The sequence below is a fragment of the Vicia villosa genome, unplaced genomic scaffold, assembly GCF_029867415.1.
Source record: "Vicia villosa cultivar HV-30 ecotype Madison, WI unplaced genomic scaffold, Vvil1.0 ctg.004516F_1_1, whole genome shotgun sequence".
NCBI lineage: Eukaryota > Viridiplantae > Streptophyta > Magnoliopsida > Fabales > Fabaceae > Vicia > Vicia villosa.
The window spans coordinates 87,616-110,475 of NW_026706453.1; the positions used below are offsets into that span (position 1 = coordinate 87,616).

Genomic DNA, 22,860 nt, shown 5'->3' on the forward strand with positions numbered 1-22,860 from the left:
TTAGACCCAATATTTTCTTTTGACCCAGCATCTCTTTGCACCTCCCTAACATTTTACTAACAAATTCATTGTCATTAATGGTCAAGAATTTTAAAGCATCAGGTCTTTCTATCACGATTTGAACAAGCTCTTTAAAGAGTTTGTACTAAATCTCAAGATTGTATCCACTGTTGGAAGAAAAAAATTCTCATTAAATTTCAAAATCAAACCTCAATGTCTTCACCCCATACACGTCTTTACAACCACACATCATATTTTCTTTTTCCTAATGTTTAATTAATGGCCACGATAGGTAAATATTTCTCAATTTGGATTGGTATAAATGTTGTGTTATTTATTGCAGTTGTCTCTGTGTGAATTAATCAAAATTAATTTTTATCATAAAAACACTAAATAACGGTATTAATATCAACATATTTTGATACTATCATGTAGTGGCCATTTTTGCAGTAACAAACTTTTTCTTTCTAAAATGTTGCTTATTTCTACTCCATACAATTTATTTTAAAAAATTAAAAAATAAAAATTAAACTGATTTCATTACCTGCAGTGGAAACAAAATGCACTGTATTCTTTGCAAATCACCTACAATATTATCTCAACATTAATTCATTTCCAACAAACATATAATTCTACTATTTTTTAATCACAAACATATTCACACTTATCATAGATATGTATTTAAGATTCATAGCTTTAACCCTACCTCTAAATTATATTTGAGAATTATAACTTGAAGAAACTTGTGAAAGAAAGGAAATATCATCTTAGTTTTTTTTTTCTTTCTATTTTATATCATTTAGTGTTCTTAATATTCTTTACAAAACTTTAGCTTAACTTACCAATCAAGTTTGTTATTATGCACAATTATGTAGCCATCTAGGAAGTAGTAGCAATCTAAAATGCCATAGAAGAAAAAAATATGAACAACATTATAGCAATGTTTGCAATAGAAGACCATCAAACCCGACTTTGTTACATGTATATATCAGCTGGTGCGCACAACTTGAATCTTTTAAAATCAAAGGGATATATATTAATGGTACAATGTACTTCAATCTAAACAACAATATAAAAATTTAAGAGGACAAGCTGGAAGGAGCAACATAATTCAAAAAAAAATATTGAAAACTTCCCTTACACACATTAGAAAATAAAAAGAAATACCTAAAGAAACATTCCAATGAAGTAACAAATATTAGAAAAAGAAAAAAAATACATTCCAGTAAATTAACAAACCAATTGCACAAACGAAAATAACTATATCCTTCCTCTGCCAAAAATCGAAGTCTTGATTTTGATTAGCGTTGCTTTAACATCTACCATATTGATTCTTGCTTCAGGTGAATGTTCACAACAATTCAAGGCTAAACCAAAAATAGGTGACATGTGTGTCAATATGCCATCCATTTGTTCTCCGTTTTGTTGGACTAAATTAGGATCCAAGACCTCCAAAATTGAATTAGGCTGTGATCCACTGATCCATGTTTTCATAGTTAGATCTCCAACAAATATATCATCTGTTGGTTTTCTTCTTGTGAAAATCTCCATTAACATTATCCCATAGCTGTATACATCCCCTTTGACAGAAACAATTCCCTCGAATCCATACTCTGCATGTGTATATATAAGTACTAATAGTTATCAAATATTCTTAAGTATAATAAAAGTTAGTTAATTTAAAGAAACAAATTATAACTGCCAACTTGTTTTTTTATTTTTTATTTTTTTCAACTTTTTCTTTTAATGTACTCCCTCCGTCCCAAATTATAAGAAAAATTCACTTTTTAGATTCATTAAATAATTAATGTATCTGGTCTATATATAAATCAGATACATTAATTATTCATTAAATCAAAAATGTGAATTTCTCTTATAATTTAGGACAGATGGAGTACATATATACTATTGTATTTAATATAAATTATATAACAATTTGTGATAATTAAAAATTTATACTCGTGATCTATAACTTTTCATTTCACTACAAGGAAGGGCTTAAAATTCAAGAAGCACCATTATATATTTGCACAACCTCAAAAGGAAGAGTAGAAATTAAAATTTATTTTTTATAAGACTATGTCATACTCTTATTTATGTGGATCATGCCATGCTTTATCCACCAATCCTTTGAAGATTGTAAATTGTAATGAGTTGTTTGATGATATAACAATTTGTGATTGTTTATTATGAATAAAGGATACTGTTATTTTGAAATATTCAATATCTTTTTGTATGATATTTTTTGCTAAATAACAGATACAAAGTAGATAAGTTGGTTTGGGGAGTGATATATAGATGATGAATCAACAAGGAAGTACATTATGAGTTCAAAAATCAAATATAGCTTAACAAAATAATTATTGATAGTCACTATGGAATTTTTTGATTGCAAAATATAATAATGTGGTTAGGAATAAAAGCATAAAGAAGAAAATGTTTATAAGTAACAGAGATCAAGAAATGACCTGGTGCAAGGTAACCAATAGTAGCCAAAGTCTGTGTATGAGTTTTAGATTGTCCTTCATCCATGAGCTTTGCAATACCGAAATCGCTAACATGTGCAACCATATCTTCATCTAACAACACATTAGTAGGCTTTAGATCACAATGTACCACTGGTATTGAAGAACCATGATGGAGATATTCCAATGCAGATGCAACATCTATCATTATATTTAACCTTTGCAAGAAATTTAAACAAAAGTTATTTGAATATAACCATTTTTCTACACTTCCATTTGACATGAACTCCATCACCAGCGACTTGAAATCAAGATTTGAACAACTGCTGATAATCTTAATTAGATTTCGATGTCGTAGATTTCTCATTGCATTACATTCTGCATCAAAGCTCTTTGATTTTTCCTCCGACTGCAAATCAATTACTTTGACAGCAATCATCTCACCATCACGAAGTTTTCCTTGATACACAGAGCCAAAGCCACCCCTTCCAAGTAAATTACCCTCATTGAATCCATTTGTTGCTTGCACAAGTTCATAATAAGAAATTCTTCTTGGAGCTCCTAAAGTTGATAAACCTCTTTCAAGAGTATTTTTGACCTTTTTTCTTTTATTAACTTTCAAAACTATTATGCTTCCAACAATGAAAATGATTGACACAACTATGGGAACCATGCATTTGAGTAATAGCTTCTTTGCCTTTGAACTTTTCTTAACAAGTTTAAGACATGGAGGTACTTGTAGGCGAGGATTTCCGCAAAGAGCTTCATTGTGCATAAAAGATTGAGCTGTCCAATTTTTGAAAAGTCCACCATCAGGGATCTCTCCTTGTAATCTATTATAAGAAAAGTTGATGTTTTAAAGATACAAAAGTGATTCAATTGATTTCGGAATAACACCGGTTAGCATATTATGAGATAATTCCAAGGTGGTCAAGCTTACCATGTCACCAAGTGAAGTAGGAATTGACCCATACAATTTGTGATGATCTAAAGAGAGATTCTGCAATGTCTTTAAGAAAGTGATGGTTGTAGGAATGCTGCTGGAAATATGGTTTCTTGATAGATCTAATGCTAAAATTGCTCTTAAATTCCCAATCTCTGGTGGAAGTTTACCAATCAAAGCATTGGAGGACAAATCTACCGCTAAGATATATGTGAGACTCCAAAGAGAGGAAGGTATCTTAGAGTTCAATTTGTTATATCCTATGTTTAAATTTCTAAGCAAACTCATATTTCCCAAGCATGAGGGTAAAACTCCTGAAAGATTGTTATGTTCTAGATGCAAATCACCTAAACCCTGAATTTCACAAAGCTCCTCGATAAATGATCCTTCTAGTTCATTGAAGCTAAGATCCAAGTACTAAAGTTCATGCAATCCTTTAAAAATTCTAGGTATGGGTCCATTTACATTATTCCCAAACATAGAAAATAAGATCAAGTTGCTCATGTTTCCAATAACCACAGGAATATTGCCACCAATTCCACAGTAGTCTGCCATAAAGGATATTGCAGTTATGTTTCCAATTGATTTAGGAAGGTTGGATGGTATATGATTTTTTGATAAGTGTAGAGATTTCAAATATCTACAACTCGTCAAAGAAGTAAAGAATTGAACAGAATCATTTATTGTCATATCATTTTTAGATATGCGAAAAGATTCGAGGAGTCTTAAATTTCCAAAAGCAATATTGGGAAAAGATCCACTAAATGCATTGGAATTAAGTTGAAATTCAACGACTTTAGAAGCGTTGAATATACTCGCTGGAATATTTCCAACAAAATTGTTTCTATTCAGGTGAAGTACTTGTAGGTTGGGAAGGCTATATCCTGTATTTGATGGAATAATGCCAAAGAGATTATTTCGTTCAAGATACAAGCCTTCCAATGACGACATGTTAAGGAGTTTGGAAGGAATGGATCCAGTAAGTCTATTGTCTGATAATACTAAATACTTAAGTTTATAAAGATAGTTGATCTCCTCGGGTATTGAACCTGAAAATGAATAAGATCAGCATTGTGATTAGAGGATTGCTATCCTAACACTGGATTTTTTACATCATGTATAGCATGTGTGTTTTTTTTATTAAAAAAATTGAACAATTATTATTAAATATAGTAAAAGGAATCTAACCGTATAAAAATACGGTATAGTTGTATCATTTAGTGTAGGATTATCATTTCTCTTGTGATTATGATGTATTTATTGTGGACTAGGGATCATTATTAAGTTTAATAAAATAATAGCTCCTTTGATTTTTTTTCTTCTTATTACTCACCCGTTTCTTTTCAATTGTCAATTTTAAATTTTATATATATATATATATATATATATATATATATATATATATATATATATATATATATATATATATATATATATATATATATATATATATATATATATATATATATATATATATATATATATATATATATATATATATATATTAAGAAAACTAATAATTTTTTTATACAATAATTCTTTTATCTACAATACTCTTAATTATTTGTCATATACATTTAGTTTTTTCTCTCTACAATATATAATTAAGAGTAATTTTAACAAAAATGCAATTAAGGTTACTTTGAACTTTACAAGAGACAATTATAAACAAATTAAAATTGTTCTAAAAGTGATACTTAAAAAGAACGGAGGAAGTAAGAGTTAGTCATTTATCTATATTTTTTTAACTAATTGGTCTTTTTTTCTTCTCTATATTCTACCACTAAAATTTGGGGTTAAATATTGATGAATGAATAAAGTAAAGTGTCCATGTGACAATGAGACATGCAAAACTCTTAATATTTTCCTAAAAATCAATACTATAACTCGCAAAACTCAGAGTTAAAGTCATATTTAAATTAGAATCATTTAAACATTTAAAATAATATTAAAATAAAATTATAAATTAGAATTGCTTAATCTTTAAAAATAATATTCAATTTTATATTTTTCAATATTTTAAAACGGTTTGTGATTTTAATTTGTATCAATTTTTATTTCAACTTTTTTTTAAATGTCTAATCACTGATAAAATTGACCTATGCTTTATTGTATTTTTTGCAGTCGAAGCAAGACATTTGAGATCAATCGTGTTGATCGCTATTTTTAAGGTTTTGTTGTATCTCAATGGTGGTTTTAGAATCATTCCTTCCATCACCATCATACTCCTTCATCCGATACTTTTGAAGTTGCATCTTGTATTCTTTTTGCAAGTAATTGACCTACTTATCAAATTAATATATATATATATATATATATATATATATATATATATATATATATATATATATATATATATATATATATATATATATATATATATATAGGGCGTACCATATGAGAATGACATATTTATATAAGAATGTGAGAATGAATCTGAACCATTGAATTTTAAAATAAATGGTGGAGATTATGAGTGAATCTTTTTTCTCTCTCTCCTACATCATTTATTTCAAAATGTAGGAGAGAGAAAAAAAAGATTCATCCATAATCCCCACCATTTATTTTAAAATCCAATGGTTCAGATTCATTCTCACATTCTCATATGATATGCCCTATATATATATATATATATATATATATATATATATATATATATATATATATATATATATATATATATATATATATATATATATATATATATATATTAAATAGAAGACTCTTTTATTTTTTGTTGCTGTTATTTTTATAATTTTTTAAATTTCCAATATATTAAATATTTTTTATCCGTATATATCTAATAATCTTACATTTTTTGTATTTGCAATGAATATTATAAAGATGTAAAATTACATAAATAATCATTCAACTTAATCGTACATGAAACTTTCTTTATTCCTTTTAGAGAGTGTCCATATATATTCTTCGTTCATATGGACAAAAGCATAAGAGAGAGAAAGGGGAAAAGTACCTGAAAAATAGTTAGACCATTTACAATGGTTGAAAAACTCAACACCCACTTTTTCAACTCCCAACACTCCACATCATTTTCTCTTTCTTCCACCTAATAACTCAACACCCATTCAACTTTTACCCTCTCCAATGGTTTTTCACTCAACACCCTACCCCACCACTTTTTATTTTCATATTCTTATTTAAATTTTATTTTTATTTTTATGATTACATAAAATTACAATTATCGATTAAAATTAAATTAAAATAATAAATACTTAATAATTTATTTTTAATTTTTTGTAATAAAATCAAAATTTATTTAAATAATTGGATACGATACAAATCATCTTAAAAAAAGACACTTAACTTAAAAAAAAACACTAATAGAAAGATAATAATAGAGAAAGATAGTGAAAAACTTGGTTTTTTTTCTGTGTCCAAATCAAATGAACCAAGTCTCTATTTATAGAGAAAAAAATCATGAATTTTGGTATAAAAAATAAAAAATAAAAAATTAATTTGCAACGAAATAATTGAGTTCAAAGTATTAAATGGATAAAAATCTGGCCAGCCAATCAAAACCAGCCACGTGGCTGCACTTATCACCTTTCCCTTTCTCTCTCCGCGTGCATGCTTTCACCCACTCTCACTCCAGCGCGTGGCCCACACGCGCCAGCCTTCAGCCAACCAATTTCTGCCACGTCATCCCCTTGGACAGTTTACATAGTGTTGAGTTTTCTCAACATCTCTCTCCTCCAACACACACTCAACACTCCACTACACACCCCATTGCACTTGATTTTGTGGTGTTGAGTTTAATTAAACTCACCATTGTAAATGGTCTTAGAAGGTAAATACATTCCTTTAAGCGAAGACATGTTGGAGATTTCTTTGGGTATGAGTCCCGACATCTTGTTGTTACTACTAATCCAAAATTTCAATCGATATAGTTGACGAATCATTGGTGGAATGGTTCCTTCGATTGAGTTTTGTCCGCAGATGAAGTCTTCCAACTTAGACAAATTGTATATAGATTGAGGGATAAAACCACTGAAATTATTAAAGCCGATATCTAAATATTTAAGTTGTGATAATTCTCCCAAGGCCGTAGGAATTCCTTCATTTAACTTGTTATTATTCAAATAAAGAATCCTTAATCGGCGCAACCAACATATCTCTTTGGGAAACTGCCCACTAAAACTATTGTTGGAGAGATCAAGTATAACAAGAAACGACAAATTCCCTAAAGTTGGGGAAAGAGTGCCTCTAAGACCCATGCTTGCGAGATTCAAACTATGAACTCTGTTGTGTTTCTTATCACAACTCACACCAACCCAATTGCATACAGAAGATGAAGTTGACCAATTATTAGCCAACATACTATAGGGGTCGGAAGTTACGAGGGATTTAAATGCTACAAGAGAAGATTCATCAGTCCTAATATTTTTTATGTCTGCAGTTGAGTAAGCAATGAAACAATAAAGTGAAAAAGAAAAAAGAAAGTGATGAGATAATAGATTCATCATTGTGTAGTTGTGTGTATGAGAAACGAGATAAGAGACTCACATGGATATTATATAGTAGTTTGAAATCGATATTCCTACGCTATAACTTTGATTAATGTTAGAACAAGATTTGTTCTGATCAATATTCTTAGTTTTGATGATAACAAGGATATGAATTTTGTGTGAGATAATGTGGTACTCTAATACATTGCAATTTCCCTTTCAGGAAATATATAAGGAGTATGCACAAATCAGCGCTCAGAAGCTTTGTCTCAGAAGGTTCAGCATGCAACATCAGAACATGGTCTGGCAAGACATCAGAAGATGGTCAAGGCAGAATCAGAACATGGGTCTATGGAAGCATCAGAAGAACTTGAGATCAGAAGCAGAAGCACTGAAGTTCTCATGGTATCACGCTCAGAAGCACTTCAAGGTCAGAAGACAAGAAGATGCTATGCACCAAGCTGTTTGACTCTGATGATATTCAAATATTATATTCACAAACATCAGATCAGAAGAAAGTACAGGTGGCAGGCTACGCTGACTGACAAAAGGAACGTTGGAAGCTATTAAAGGCAACGTCAGTAGACACAGCGTGAACAAGGCTCGAGGTAGTTGACAAAAGCGTGAAACATTAAATGCAAAGATGTACGGAACATGCAAATCATTAAATGCGCTCAACGGTCATCTTCTCAAACGCCTATAAATATGAAGTTCTGATGAGAAGCAAGGTTACCAATTCTGAACAAAATTATTCTGAAAGACTTGCTGAAACGCTGTTCAAATTCAAAGCTCAGAAACTTCATCTTCATCAAAGCTCACTACATTGCTGTTGTAATATATTAGTGAGATTAAGCTTAAACGTTAAGAGAAATATCACTGTTGTGATTATAGCTTTTCAGAAGCATTTGTAATACTCTTAGAATTGATTACATTAATTTGTAAGTAACTAGAGTGATCAAGTGTTGATCAGGAAAATCTAGGAAGTCTTAGCTTGTGTCTAAGCAGTTGTAATTAGAGTGATCACGTGGTGGTCAGGATACTCTAAGAAAGTCTTAGCTTGTGTCTAAGCATTTGTTCCTGGAGTGATCAGGTTGTGATCAGGATACTCTAGAAGACTTAGTCGCGGACTAAGTGGAAAACCATTGTAATCTGTTGCGATTAGTGGATTAAATCCTCAGGTGAGGTAAATCACTCCGTGGGGGTGGACTGGAGTAGTTTAGTTAACAACGAACCAGGATAAAAATAACTGTGCAATTTATTTTTATCGTTCAAGTTTTTAAGACTACACTTATTCAAACCCCCCCCCTCTTTCTAAGTGTTTTTCTATCCTTCAATTGGCATCAGAGCGCCGGTTCTAAGGTGCAAGCACTTAACCGTGTTTAGAAAAGATTCAGGAAGAGAAAAACGCTTCAGTAAAAGATGGCTGGTGAAATCCCAACAAATCCAGCTGCATCTACATCTGGCTCTGCTGAGCAATACAATGGTAACAATGGTTATACTAGACCACCAGTATTTGATGGTGAAAACTTTGAATACTGGAAAGATAAACTGGAAAGTTACTTTCTTGGTCTAGATGCTGATCTATGGGATCTTCTACTGGATGGTTACAAACATCCTGTTAAAGCTACGGGTGTAAGGCTCACGAGAAGCGAAATGAATGATGATCAAAAGAAAGATTTCAAAAATCATCACAAATGCAGGACTGTTTTGCTGAATGCTATCTCTCATGCTGAGTATGAGAAGATATCTAACAGGTAAACGGCCCATGACATATATGAGTCCTTGAAGATGACTCATGAAGGAAATGCTCAAGTCAAGGAGACCAAAGCTCTTGCTCTAATCCAGAAATATGAAGCCTTCAAGATGGAGGATGATGAAGACATTGAGAAGATGTTTTCAAGATTTCAAACTCTGACTGCTGGATTGAGAGTTCTCGATAAAGGCTACACCAAGGCTGATCATGTAAAGAAGATTATTAGAAGCTTACCCAGAAGATGGGGTCCAATGGTAACAGCATTCAAGATTGCCAAGAATCTGAATGAAGTTTCTTTGGAAGAGCTTATCAGTGCCTTGAGAAGCCATGAAATAGAGCTGGACGCAAACGAGCCTCAGAAGAAAGGTAAGTCTATTGCATTAAAATCTAATGTTAAAAAATGCACTAACGCTTTTCAGGCTAGAGAAGAAGATCCTGAAGAATCAGAATCTGAAGAAGAAGATGAACTGTCCATGATCTCCAGAAGGGTAAACCAACTCTGGAAGAGCAAGCAAAGGAAGTTCAGAGGCTTTAGAAGTTTAAAGAAATTTGAACGAGGAGAATCTTCTAGTGACAGAAGATCTGACAAGAAGAAGGCTGTCTGCTATGAGTGCAATGAGCCTGGACATTACAAGAACGAGTGTCCAAAACTTCAGAAGGAGAATCCCAAGAAGAAGTTTCATAAGAAGAAAGGTCTTATGGCAACATGGGATGATTCTGAATCAGAATCAGGATCAGACTCTGAAGGAGAGCAGGCAAACTTTGCGCTGATGGCGACAGAAGATGATGGATCAGAATCTACATCAGAATCAGATTCTGAAGAGGTATTTTCTGAACTATCTAGAGAAGAGTTAGTTTCCAGTCTAACAGAGCTTCTTGAATTAAAAGCTCATCTTAGTATCAAATACAAAAAGCTGAAAAAGCAATTTGAATTTGAAACTAAGAAGCTTGAGTTGGAAAATTCTGAATTAAAAGAAAAAGTTTTAAAATTATCCAATAATGTTGGATCTCCTTCTGATTCAGAAAAATCCACGCCCAGTCTGAATCATATTCTGAAAGAATATGATTTAAGTTTTAGGAAGTTCTTATCTAGAAGTATTGGCAGAAGTCAGCTAGCTTCTATGATATATGCTGTGTCTGGGAACAAGAGAGTTGGCATTGGTTATAAGGGTGAAATCCCATACAAGCTTGAATCTGTGGATGATATGAAAATATCATACAAGCCTCTGTATAACCAATTTAAATTTGGCCACTCCCATGATATTAAGCACACATCACATGCACAAAGTTTTCACATAACACACACCAAGAAGCATGTGACACAACCTAAGAAATATCATGGAACTCAGAATAAGGAATATCATGTTGTTCCTCCTGTTAAATATTTTGCTAAACCCAAGTTCAATCAGAACTTGAGAAGAACTAACAAGAAAGGACCCAAGAAATTGTGGGTACCTAAGGAAAAGATTATTCCTATTGCAGATATCCTTGGCGGAAAAGAGGACAGAAAGCAAAATGTCATGGTACCTGGACTCTGGGTGCTCGCGACACATGACGGGAAGAAGGTCTACATTCCAAGACCTGGTGCTTAAACCAGGTGGAGAAGTCAAGTTTGGAGGAGATCAGAAGGGCAAAATCATTGGCTCTGGAACCATAAGTCTTGGGAACTCTCCTTCCATAACTAATGTACTTCTTGTAGAAGGTTTAACGCATAACTTATTGTCCATAAGTCAATTAAGTGACAATGGTTATGATATAATCTTCAATCAAAAGTCTTGCAAGGCTGTAAGTCAGAAGGATGGCTCAATCCTATTTACAGACAAGAGGAAGAACAACATTTATAAGATTGATCTTTCTGATCTTGAGAAGCAGAAGGTGACTTGTCTTATGTCTGTTTCTGAAGAGCAATGGGTCTGGCACAGAAGATTAGGACATGCTAGTTTGAGAAAGATTTCTCAGATTAACAAACTAAATCTGGTCAGAGGACTCCCAAATCTGAAATACAAATCAGATGCTCTTTGTGAAGCATGTCAGAAGGGCAAGTTCTCCAGACCTGCATTCAAGTCTAAGAATGTTGTTTCTACCTCAAGGCCGTTAGAACTCTTGCACATTGATCTGTTTGGCCCAGTCAAAACAGCATCTGTCAGAGGGAAGAAATATGGATTAGTCATCGTTGATGATTATAGCCGCTGGACATGGGTAAAGTTCTTGAAACACAAGGATGAGTCTCATTCAGTGTTCTTTGAATTCTGCACTCAGATCCAATCTGAGAAGGAGTGCAAAATCATAAAGGTCATAAGTGATCATGGTGGCGAATTTGAGAACAGATTCTTTGAGGAGTTCTTCAAAGAAAATGGTATTGCCCATGATTTCTCTTGTCCTAGAACTCCACAGCAAAATGGAGCTGTAGAACGAAAGAATAAGACTCTACAAGAAATGGCCAGAACCATGATCAATGAAACCAATATGGCTAAGCATTTCTGGGCAGAAGCAATAAACACTGCATGCTATATTCAGAATAGAATCTCTATCAGACCTATTCTAAATAAGACTCCTTATGAATTGTGGAAGAACTGAAAGCCCAACATTTCATATTTCCATCCTTTTGGATGTGTATGTTTTATTCTGAATACTAAAGATCATCTTGGTAAGTTTGATTCTAAAGCACAAAAGTGTTTCCTTCTTGGATATTCTGAACGCTCTAAAGGCTACAGAGTATACAATACTGAAACATTGATTGTAGAAGAATCAATCAATATCAGGTTTGATGATAAGCTTGGTCTTGAAAAACCAAAGCAGTTTGAGAATTTTGCAGATTTTGATATTGATATATCAGAAGCAGTAGAACCAAGAAGCAAAGCTGCAGAAGCTGGCAGTCTCAGAAGCAATGGATCAGAAGATCAAGTTGCTGCATCTTTAGAGAATCTTAGGATTTCTGAAGAACCAACAGTCAGAAGATCACCTAGACTTGCATCAGCTCATTCAGAAGATGTGATCCTTGGAAAGAAAGATGATCCCATCAGAACAAGGGCATTCCTTAAGAACAATGCAAAATGTCAATTAGGTCTTGTTTCTTTGATCGAGCCAACTTCTGTTGATCAAGCTCTAGAAGATCCAGACTGGATAATTGCCATGCAAGAAGAACTAAATCAGTTTACAAGGAATGATGTATGGGACTTGGTTCCTAGACCAAAAGGATTTAACATCATCGGTACTAAGTGGGTTTTCAGAAACAAGCTAAGTGAGAAAGGTGAAGTGGTAAGAAACAAAGCCAGACTGGTTGCTCAGGGTTATAGTCAGCAAGAAGGGATTGATTATACAGAAACCTTTGCACCAGTGGCCAGGTTAGAATCTATTCGTCTATTAATTTCTTTTGCCACTCAACACAACATCACTCTTTATCAGATGGATGTTAAGAGTGCCTTCTTAAATGGTTACATAGATGAAGAAGTTTATGTCCATCAACCTCCTGGTTTTGAAGACTCCATGTCTCCAAATCATGTTTTCAAATTAAAGAAATCATTATACGGATTGAAACAAGCTCCCAGAGCTTGGTATGAACGTTTGAGTTCTTTCCTTCTGGAAAATGGTTTCACTAGAGGAAAAGTGGACACTACTCTCTTTTGTAAAACATTTAAAAAGGATATTTTAATTTGTCAAATATATGTTGATGATATTATCTTTGGAACATCTAATGCTACACTTGGAAAGGAGTTTGCTGAGTCTATGCAGGCTGAATTTGAAATGAGCATGATGGGAGAACTCAAGTACTTCCTTGGGATTCAAATCAACCAAACTTCCGATGGAACCTATGTTCATCAAACGAAGTATGTGAAAGAACTTCTGAAGAAGTTTAATCTTTCTGAAAGCAAAGAAGCCAAAACTCCTATGCATCCAACATGTGTACTGGGTAAGGATGAGGTAAGTAAGAAGGTAGATCAGAAGTTGTACAGAGGTATGATTGGATCTCTTCTATATCTAACTGCTTCTAGACCTGACATTCTCTTTAGTGTTTGTTTGTGTGCTCGATTCCAATCAGATCCAAGAGAATCTCATTTAACAGCGGTTAAGAGAATTCTAAGGTATCTGAAAGGTACTACTAATGTTGGTTTAGTTTACAGAAGATCTAAAGACTACAACTTAGTAGGATTCTGTGATGCTGACTATGCTGGAGATAGAATAGAAAGAAAGAGCACTTCTGGAAGTTGTCAATTTCTTGGAAGTCATCTGATCTCATGGTACAGCAAGAAGCAAGCTACTATTGCCCTCTCAACAACAGAAGCAGAATATGTTGTTGCTGCTGGTTGTAGCACACAAATACTCTGGATGAGAAGTCAGCTGGAAGTTTATCAGATATATGAGAGTAACATTCCTATTTTCTGTGATAATACTTCTGCTATATGTTTATCTAAGAATCCTATTTTACATTCAAAAGCTAAACATATGGAGATTAAACATCATTTCATAAGGGACTATGTTCAAAAGGGTGTTATATCTCTAAACTTTGTGGATACAGATCATCAATGGGCTGATATCTTTACAAAACCCCTTGCTGAAGATAGGTTTAAGTTCATTCTGAAGAATATCAGTATGGATTTATGCCCAGAATGAGAAGATGAGAAGATCTTATGTATGAGTATCTTCTGAAATGAAATTGGATTTTTGTTTATAAGAAGTTCTGATTGAAATCAATTAGAAATTGTGATTCAGTTCTTACTAACGTTTCATTGTCTAAGTTGTTTCAGAATCTCTTTAAAAGCAAAACAGCTGTAACTGGCTATCCAGATGGTAAACACGTGTTCACTATTTCTGGACAAGCGTGCGTGCAGTTGAGGGGACGTCTACTTAGGTAACTGTGCAAATCTCGTCTTTTGTCATTATTATCTCTCCTCACGTCACGTAACATTAAATGTTATCCATTATTTACTCTTTTTCAGTTTTCTTTTTATACTCTTCAAACGTTTCTTTTCCCTCTTATATTTCTCTCACTTTGCATTCAGTTTCTTTTTTCGCTCTCTCTCTATGCATTCATATCATAAACCCTAGCAGTTTTCAATATCTGCAACTTCATCATGAATCCATCGTCAAGCTCTGGAAATCAAGAAAATGATCGAAAACAAAAGAGAAAGGCAACTGATGAACAAGAAACCAAACCAAAAATAGTAAGGATCACCTATGACCCTCTCAAAATGAACCCGTTTGAAGCTATGATGTCTGGAAACTACTCTAGACGTGTGTATCAACCTCTCGACGGTACCCCTCAATCACCTCCCTCTTCACAGACCTCCACCACCTCTTCCTCCTCATTCATCCTTTCGGAACCACCTTCTTCACAATCTGATATCTCCTCTCCTTCAACCCATCCCTCAGATATTTCTTCATCTCTCTCACACCCTTTTCCCACCAGAACACCTAACCCCTACAGTGTTGTTTTTCCCGACTCCAGGTTCACTGTCAACCCTCCAACCCCTACCACTCAATCATTTCTAGAGCTTTTACATTCTGATGTAAATAGCTGGTTGGAGATTCTGGGTACTGCTCACCTTAACCATCTGGATGAGTATGCTACATGCAACCTTTGGGATACCTTTCGTCAGGATTTTCTAGTTAGGGCTACAGACACTCAGAGAAGGATCATGTCTGAAGCACCGGGTGTTCGTGGTCTTCGGTTGGAAGTTGGTGAAAGCAGCTATCACCATCTCATCAGGAACAGAAGAGTTCTTGAAGAGAGGATACCTGCAGATGAGTTGGAAGAAGAAAATCCCTGCAGAGACATCGTGGTGTGGAGACCATGGTATCCTGTGCTGACTGGAGATTTTCAGTGGCTGTTTAACTGGTTCAGAATGAACCCTTCTGAAAAAGCACCTCACATGGTCTTTCCAGTAGTGGTTTATCCTGCTGAAGTTGCTGGTCCTACTCCTCCAACAAACCTAGCAGCTATTCTTCAAGCGTTGGAAGTTGGAACTTCTGAGCTGCCTGAACCAGAATATGTTGAGGCTACTTATGAGTCAGACTAAGATGTGGAGATGGAAGATGCACAAGCTGAAGACCTTCCAGAAGATCGCCCTGCTGAGATTGCTGTCCCTTTTGGCAGAAATTCTGGTGCCTCTTCTTCTGGTGAAACCTCAGCACTGATGGAGACCTTGGAAGCTCTTCATCAGAATCAAGCTATGCTGGCTTCTCGTTTGGACACGCAAGAAGCAGCCAATGCTGAGTTTCGCTCTTTTATGGCAAGGCAAGCTACAAGCACTGACGGGATTCATGATGTTCTGGCGCGGATTTTGCGTAGGCTAGGGTCTTAGTCCTTTGGTCTTTGTAGTTTTCTTTCCTTGTTGCATCTGTTTTCCTGCATTCCTCTTTTGTAATCCTACTTGAAATCAATGAAAAGCTTATTCTGCATAACTCTTGTACTTCTTCTTTTTATCAATGATTATTTGTTTTTCTTTCCTTTTGTCTCTTGCTTCACATCTGAATCTTTTCTGTTTTTTGATGTTATGACAAAAAGGGGGAGAAATATATGATAAATGATCTGATTAATATTATCAGTTACCGAGTAAAAAGACCCCACATTTACTAACAGAAGCTGCAAGCTTCATATGTTTCTAAGTTGTGCTGTTGCAGGAATCAAAGATTCAAGATCAACATGAGGAGCAACAAGATGAATCAAGTTCTTGGATTCTTGAAGCAAGCTGAGTGCTAGGAAGCTTCAGAATCAGAAGCAAGAAGGAAGAAATGATCAGAGATAGCTCTTGGATTCTTGAAGCAAGCTGAGTGCTAGGAAGCTTCAGAATCAGAAGGAAGAATGATCAAAAATTCTGATAATAGAATATGATCCAAATCATTGTCTATTTGCTCTGATACATTGTCTATTGGATCTGATATATTCTATATGGCTTATATGGCTCTGATACATATTTTGTGTTCTGATACACACTTTATGTTCTAACTCATTCATGCTGACTTTTGTCGTTTAGTTTTGTTCTGTAACATTTCAGGATGTAGAGATGCTCTGATGATGCTCTGGTACATTCAACAATGTTCTGATACAATCTAGCATGAAGTGATGTAAGAAGAAATTCAAAGCTCTGAAGCTATCCGAGGGAAGCAGAAATCAGAACCTGTGAATGTTCTAAAGATCCAGAAAACTCAAGTTCTGAAGCTGTCCTAAATGGAAGCATGAATCAGAAGCTGTGAATGTTCTGAAGATCAAAGAAATTCAAGTTCTGAAGCTGTCCTAAATGGAAGCAGGAATCAGAAGCTGTGAATGTTCTAAAGATCAAAGAAATTCAAGTTCTGAAGCTGTCCTAAATGGAAGCAGGAATCAGAAGCTGTGAGTGTTCTAGGGATCTAAAGAAATTCAAGTTCTGAAGCTGTCCAATGGAAGCAGAAGTCAGAAGCTATGAATTATCAGAAGACAAAAGCTTATGTGATCGTCTCTACCGAAATAATCAGGGAAGTCTTTTAGTATTAAAAGTTCTTCGAGTATTTATTTCAGGGGGAGATTATTCATCTCAGGGGGAGATTGTTAATCTCAGGGGGAGACATATTCACATGCTTATGCTATAGTTGTGTAATTTGTCTTTAGCCGTCTGCTCTTTCTGATCGCAAATTCATATCATTTATATATGTTTTTGTCATCATCAAAAAGGGGGAGATTGTTAGAACAAGATTTGTTCTGATCAATATTCTTAGTTTTGATGATAACAAGGATATGAATTTTGTGTGAGATAATGTGGTACTCTAATACATTGCAATTTCCCTTTCAGGAAATATATAAGGAGTATGCACAAATCAGCGCTCAGAAGCTTTGTCTCAGAAGGTTCAGCATGCAACATCAGAACATGGTCTGGCAAGACATCAGAAGATGGTCAAGGCAGAATCAGAACATGGGTCTATGGAAGCATCAGAAGAACTTGAGATCAGAAGCAGAAGCACTGAAGTTCTCATGGTATCACGCTCAGAAGCACTTCAAGGTCAGAAGACAAGAAGATGCTATGCACCAAGCTGTTTGACTCTGATGATATTCAAATATTATATTCACAAACATCAGATCAGAAGAAAGTACAGGTGGCAGGCTACGCTGACTGACAAAAGGAACGTTGGAAGCTATTAAAGGCAACGTCAGTAGACACAGCGTGAACAAGGCTCGAGGTAGTTGACAAAAGCGTGAAACATTAAATGCAAAGCTGTACGGAACACGCAAATCATTAAATGCGCTCAACGGTCATCTTCTCAAACGCCTATAAATATGAAGTTCTGATGAGAAGCAAGGTTACCAATTCTGAACGAAATTATTCTGAAAGACTTGCTGAAACGCTGTTCAAATTCAAAGCTCAGAAACTTCATCTTCATCAAAGCTCACTACATTGTTGTTGTAATATATTAGTGAGATTAAGCTTAAACGTTAAGAGAAATATCACTGTTGTGATTATAGCTTTTCAGAAGCATTTGTAATACTCTTAGAATTGATTCATTAATTTGTAAGTAACTAGAGTGATCAAGTGTTGATCAGGAAACTCTAGGAAGTCTTAGCTTGTGTCTAAGCAGTTGTAATTAGAGTGATCACGTGGTGGTCAGGATACTCTAAGAAAGTCTTAGCTTGTGTCTAAGCATTTGTTCCTGGAGTGATCAGGTTGTGATCAGGATACTCTAGAAGACTTAGTCGCGGACTAAGTGGAAAACCATTGTAATCTGTTGCGATTAGTGGATTAAATCCTCAGGTGAGGTAAATCACTCCGTGGGGGTGGACTGGAGTAGTTTAGTTAACAACGAACCAGGATAAAAATAATCGTGCAATTTATTTTTATCGTTCAAGTTTTTAAGACTACACTTATTCAAACCCCCCCTTTCTAAGTGTTTTTCTATCCTTCAATTAATATTCATAACGTTTATTTCACTCACCTCTTTCTATCGTTTTGTCTAAACATGGAAGATTTTAAGAGAGATATAATATGACTGGATGCGGTAATGTGGTTCAATTCAACCACATCTAGATAGATAGGCATTGAAGTTCTATACAAAATAAAATTAAGGCTAAGTGATGGCACGTCATTTATGTTTATGATAGACAAATGGTTAAACCATTTTTTATTTTAACTAGACGTACACCCGGTTGATGCACGGATATGTTTTATTTAAATATTATTACTAATTATGAGAATTAGATCAAACTCAAGTGGATTGAAGAGGAGCTTCTGATTCGACGGGATTTATGTATGTCGTCGAAGTATGATCACATGTTGGTGTCAAAGACCTACATGCTATAGTCGAAGTCACTACAAGAAAATTAGTGTTTTACGACACAAAAATTGCGACAGTTACTTGATAACTGTCGTAACTCTAATATAGAGACGGTGTCATGACGGTATACACCTACCGTCTTAATTTTTTCTAAGTATTTTAAATTGGACTTGTTTTAAGTGTGTTTGAGTATGTGGGTGTCGAAATGTTAGGGTTGTTAGCATTTTAAATTGGACTTGTTTGTTATGTCCAATTGTTTAAGTTAGCTTGTACCCTAGGTTGGCTTGTAATGGGTATTTGTGAAAACGCTCATTAGTTTAGTATGTTAGGTTTATTATAAATAGCATACTAGTCTCTCATCATTGCATACAACAAATCTTAATTTAGGGTGAAAGGGTTATTTGTTATTCTTGTAACACTTGTAATCTTGATTTAAAGAGAAAGTAAATAATAGCAATTATACCAAATTCCTTGTTGTTGTTATCGCTTTCCATTGTGTTCCCTATTATATTTTGTTCTTGGCATCATTTTCACAACAAATTGGTGCAGTGAGCATGGAGAAGATGTCTTTAACAAAGTATGAGATTGAAAAGTTCACCAGAGTGAACGGTTTTGGTCTGTGGCACTTGAAGATGAAAGTCCTATTGGTCCAACAAGGTTGTTTGGAAGCGTTGAAGGGAGCGACAACTATGGACATTGCGTAACGGAAAGAGAAAAGACGGCCATGGTCGAGAAACCCCACAGCGCAATTCTGTTGAGCCTTGGTGATAAGGTTCTTCGATAGGGATCAAAGGAGACGATGACATCATGCTAAAGGGTGAAACTTAAAAGTCTGTACTTGACCAAATCGCTGGTAAACCGGCTCTACCTGAAGTAAGATTTGTATTCATTCAAGATGATTGAAGATAAAGTGTTAGCTCAGCAGTTGGATATGTTCAACAAGCTGATTCTTGATCTTAAAAATATTGATGTGAAGATTGATGATGAAGATCAAGCGTTGTTGTTGTTGTGCGTTTTGCGTAGGTCACATGCTCACTTCAAAGAAACTCTCTTGTATGGAAGGGATTCTTTGACCTTCGAAGAAGTTCAATTAGCCTTGTATTCTAAGGACTTGAACAAACGAAAGGAGCACAAACCTCCGACGGTTGGTGAAGATTTGGCTGTTAAGGGAAAATTCTTGCAAAAGGATGGTATGTTTGACAAGAAGAAGGAAAAAGGTCAGCAAAAGTCTTACAATGGCGAAGCATCTGGTATTTGATGATATCATTGTAAGAAGTAATGTCACATAAGAAAGGTGTGCCCTGAACTCCTGAAAGATCATGGAGGTAAAAATAATGGCAACACAACCATTATTCAAGATGATTTCGAATCATCTGACGTTCTTGTGGTTTCAAGTAGTGACTCAAGTAAGGAATGGATTATGGATTCAGGTTTCCTTGGCACATGGCTCCAAACAAAGACTTGTTTAAGGAATTATGTGATCAAGATGGTGGATCTATATTGAAGGGAAACAACAAAGCTTGCAATATTGCAGGTGTTGGATCTGTGAGATTCAAGCTCCATGATGAGTCAATACGGTTGTTGACTGAAGTCAGGTATGTTCCTGATTTGAAGAGAAATTTGATTTCTCTTGGTGAATTCGACAAGAAAGGATATGTTTTCACAAGAGAGAAAATTATCCTAGCATTCATGAAGGGATACTTTTCTCTTGAGAGGCGTGAAGAAACAAGGCTTGTATTCCCTTGAAGCTGAAGTTGTAAGTGGTTCGACAAATGTTGCATCCACGAAACCCTTGTTGAAGACATCAATTTGGCACATAAGATTGGGCCATATCAGTGAAAGGGGTCTGTTCAAATTGAGAAAACAAAATCTGCTTGGTGGAGACAAATTTGAAAAGCTGAAGTTTTGTGAAACCTGTGTACTTGGAAAATCTTGCAGGATAAAGTTCAACAAAGGCAAGCAAAGAATACATGGATCCCTTGCTTACATCCATGCTGATCTTTGGGGGCCTGCAAGGTGTCCATTGTAAATTCATCAACGGTAATTTAATAAAATCAAAGTAAATTATCTTTCAAAATAAAATACAACAATTAGGATACTACACGTCACCAACGATAAAAACCTGTTCAAACATGCATACATAGATAATTCAATCAAAAGGAGTTCTTATTACTCCAATAAATTAAAAATTCAACATAATAAATCAAATAAACATTCATCCCCCTGGTGTTACATATCAGAGCGTAGACGCCGACTCATAAAATAAGAAGAACAATCTCTTAAGGACCTTACTACCTCGAACTAATCCAATTATCTGCATGTTATCTACGTAGAGGAAACATTCAAACATACGGGGTGAGATATGTTAGAACAAGATTTGTTTTGATCAATATTCTTAACAATGTATATGAATTTTGCTTGAGATAATGTGGTACTCTAATCCTATGCAATTTCCATTTTAGGAAACATATAAAGAGTATGCACAAAATCAGCGCAAGAAGCACTGACTCAGAAGGTTCAAGTATGCAACATCAGAACATGCTCTCGCAAGACATCAAAAGATGGTCAAGCAGAATCAGAACATGGTCTATTGAAGAATCAGAAGAACTTGATATCAGAAGCAGAAGCACTGAAGTTCTCATGGTATCACGCTAGAAGCACTTCAAGGTCAGAAGACAAGAAGATGCTCTGCACCAAGCTGTTTGACTCTGATGATATTCAAACGTTGTTTATACAAACATCAGATCAGAAGCAAGTACAAGATGGCAGGCTACGCTGACTGACAAAAGGAACATTAGAAGCTATTAAAGGCAACGTCAGTTAAAGCAGGAAAAGCAAGGCTCGAGGTAGTTGACAAAAGAGTGAAACATTAAATGCAATGTTGTACGGATCACGCAATGCATTAAATGCTCCCAATGGTCATCTTCTCAAACGCCTATAAATAGAAGTTCTGATGAGAAGGTGAATACAACACTTTGCGCAAACATACAGAAACACTGTCAAATTCAAAAAGCTCTCAAACTTCATCTTCAACCTCACTTCATTACTGTTGTAATATCTTAGTGAGATTAAGCTTAAACTTTAAGAGAAATATCACATTTGTGATTATAGCTTTTAAGAAGCATTGTAATACTCTTGTAAGAATTTGTTTACATTTATTTGTAAAGAAATAGAGGAGATCAAGTTGTGATCGGATTCTCTAGAAAGTCTTAGAGGATATCTAAGCATTGTGTTCCTAGAGTGATCAGGTTGTGATCAGAATACTCTAGAAGACTTAGAGGTTATCTAAGTGGAAAACCATTGTAATCTTGTGTGATTAGTGGATTAAATCCTTAGGTGAGGTAAATCACTCCAAGGGGGTGGACTGGAGTAGTTTAGTTAACAACGAACCAGGATAAAAATCATTGTGCAAATTGTTTTTATCTTAAGAGTTTTAAAGCTACACTTATTCAAACCCCCCCTTTCTAAGTGCTTTTCTATCCTTCAATTGGTATCAGAGCGCCGGTTCTAAGGTGCAAGCACATAACCGTGTTTAGAAAAGATTCAGGAAGAGAAAAACGCTTAAGTCAAAATGGCTGGTGAAACTCCAACACCTACATCTACATCTGGCTCTGCTGAGCAATACAATGGAAATGGTAACAATGGCTAAACTAGACCACCAATATTCGATGGTGAAAACTTTGAATATTGGAAAGATAAACTCGAAAGTTACTTTCTTGGTTTAGATGGTGACTTATGGGATCTTCTGGTGTATGGTTACAAACATCCAGTGAAAGCTAGTGGTGTAAAGCTCTCAAGACAAGAGATGAGTGATGATCAAAAGAAGCTATTCAAAAATCATCACAAGTGTAGGACTCTTTTGCTGAATGCTATCTCTCATGCTGAATATGAGAAGATATCTAATAGGGAAACGGCCTATGATATATATATGAGTCATTGAAAATGACTCATGAAGGAAACGCCCAAGTCAAGGAGACCAAAGCTCTTGCCTTG

The 22,860-nt window shown here is 34.8% G+C and overlaps 1 pseudogene; it reads right to left on the bottom strand.

The window, feature by feature from the left end:
* Positions 1 to 1,142: 1,142 nt before the first annotated feature.
* LOC131642121 (probable LRR receptor-like serine/threonine-protein kinase At3g47570) lies at positions 1,143 to 7,892 on the bottom strand (annotated as a pseudogene).
* Between the last annotated feature and the right edge of the window lie 14,968 nt (positions 7,893 to 22,860).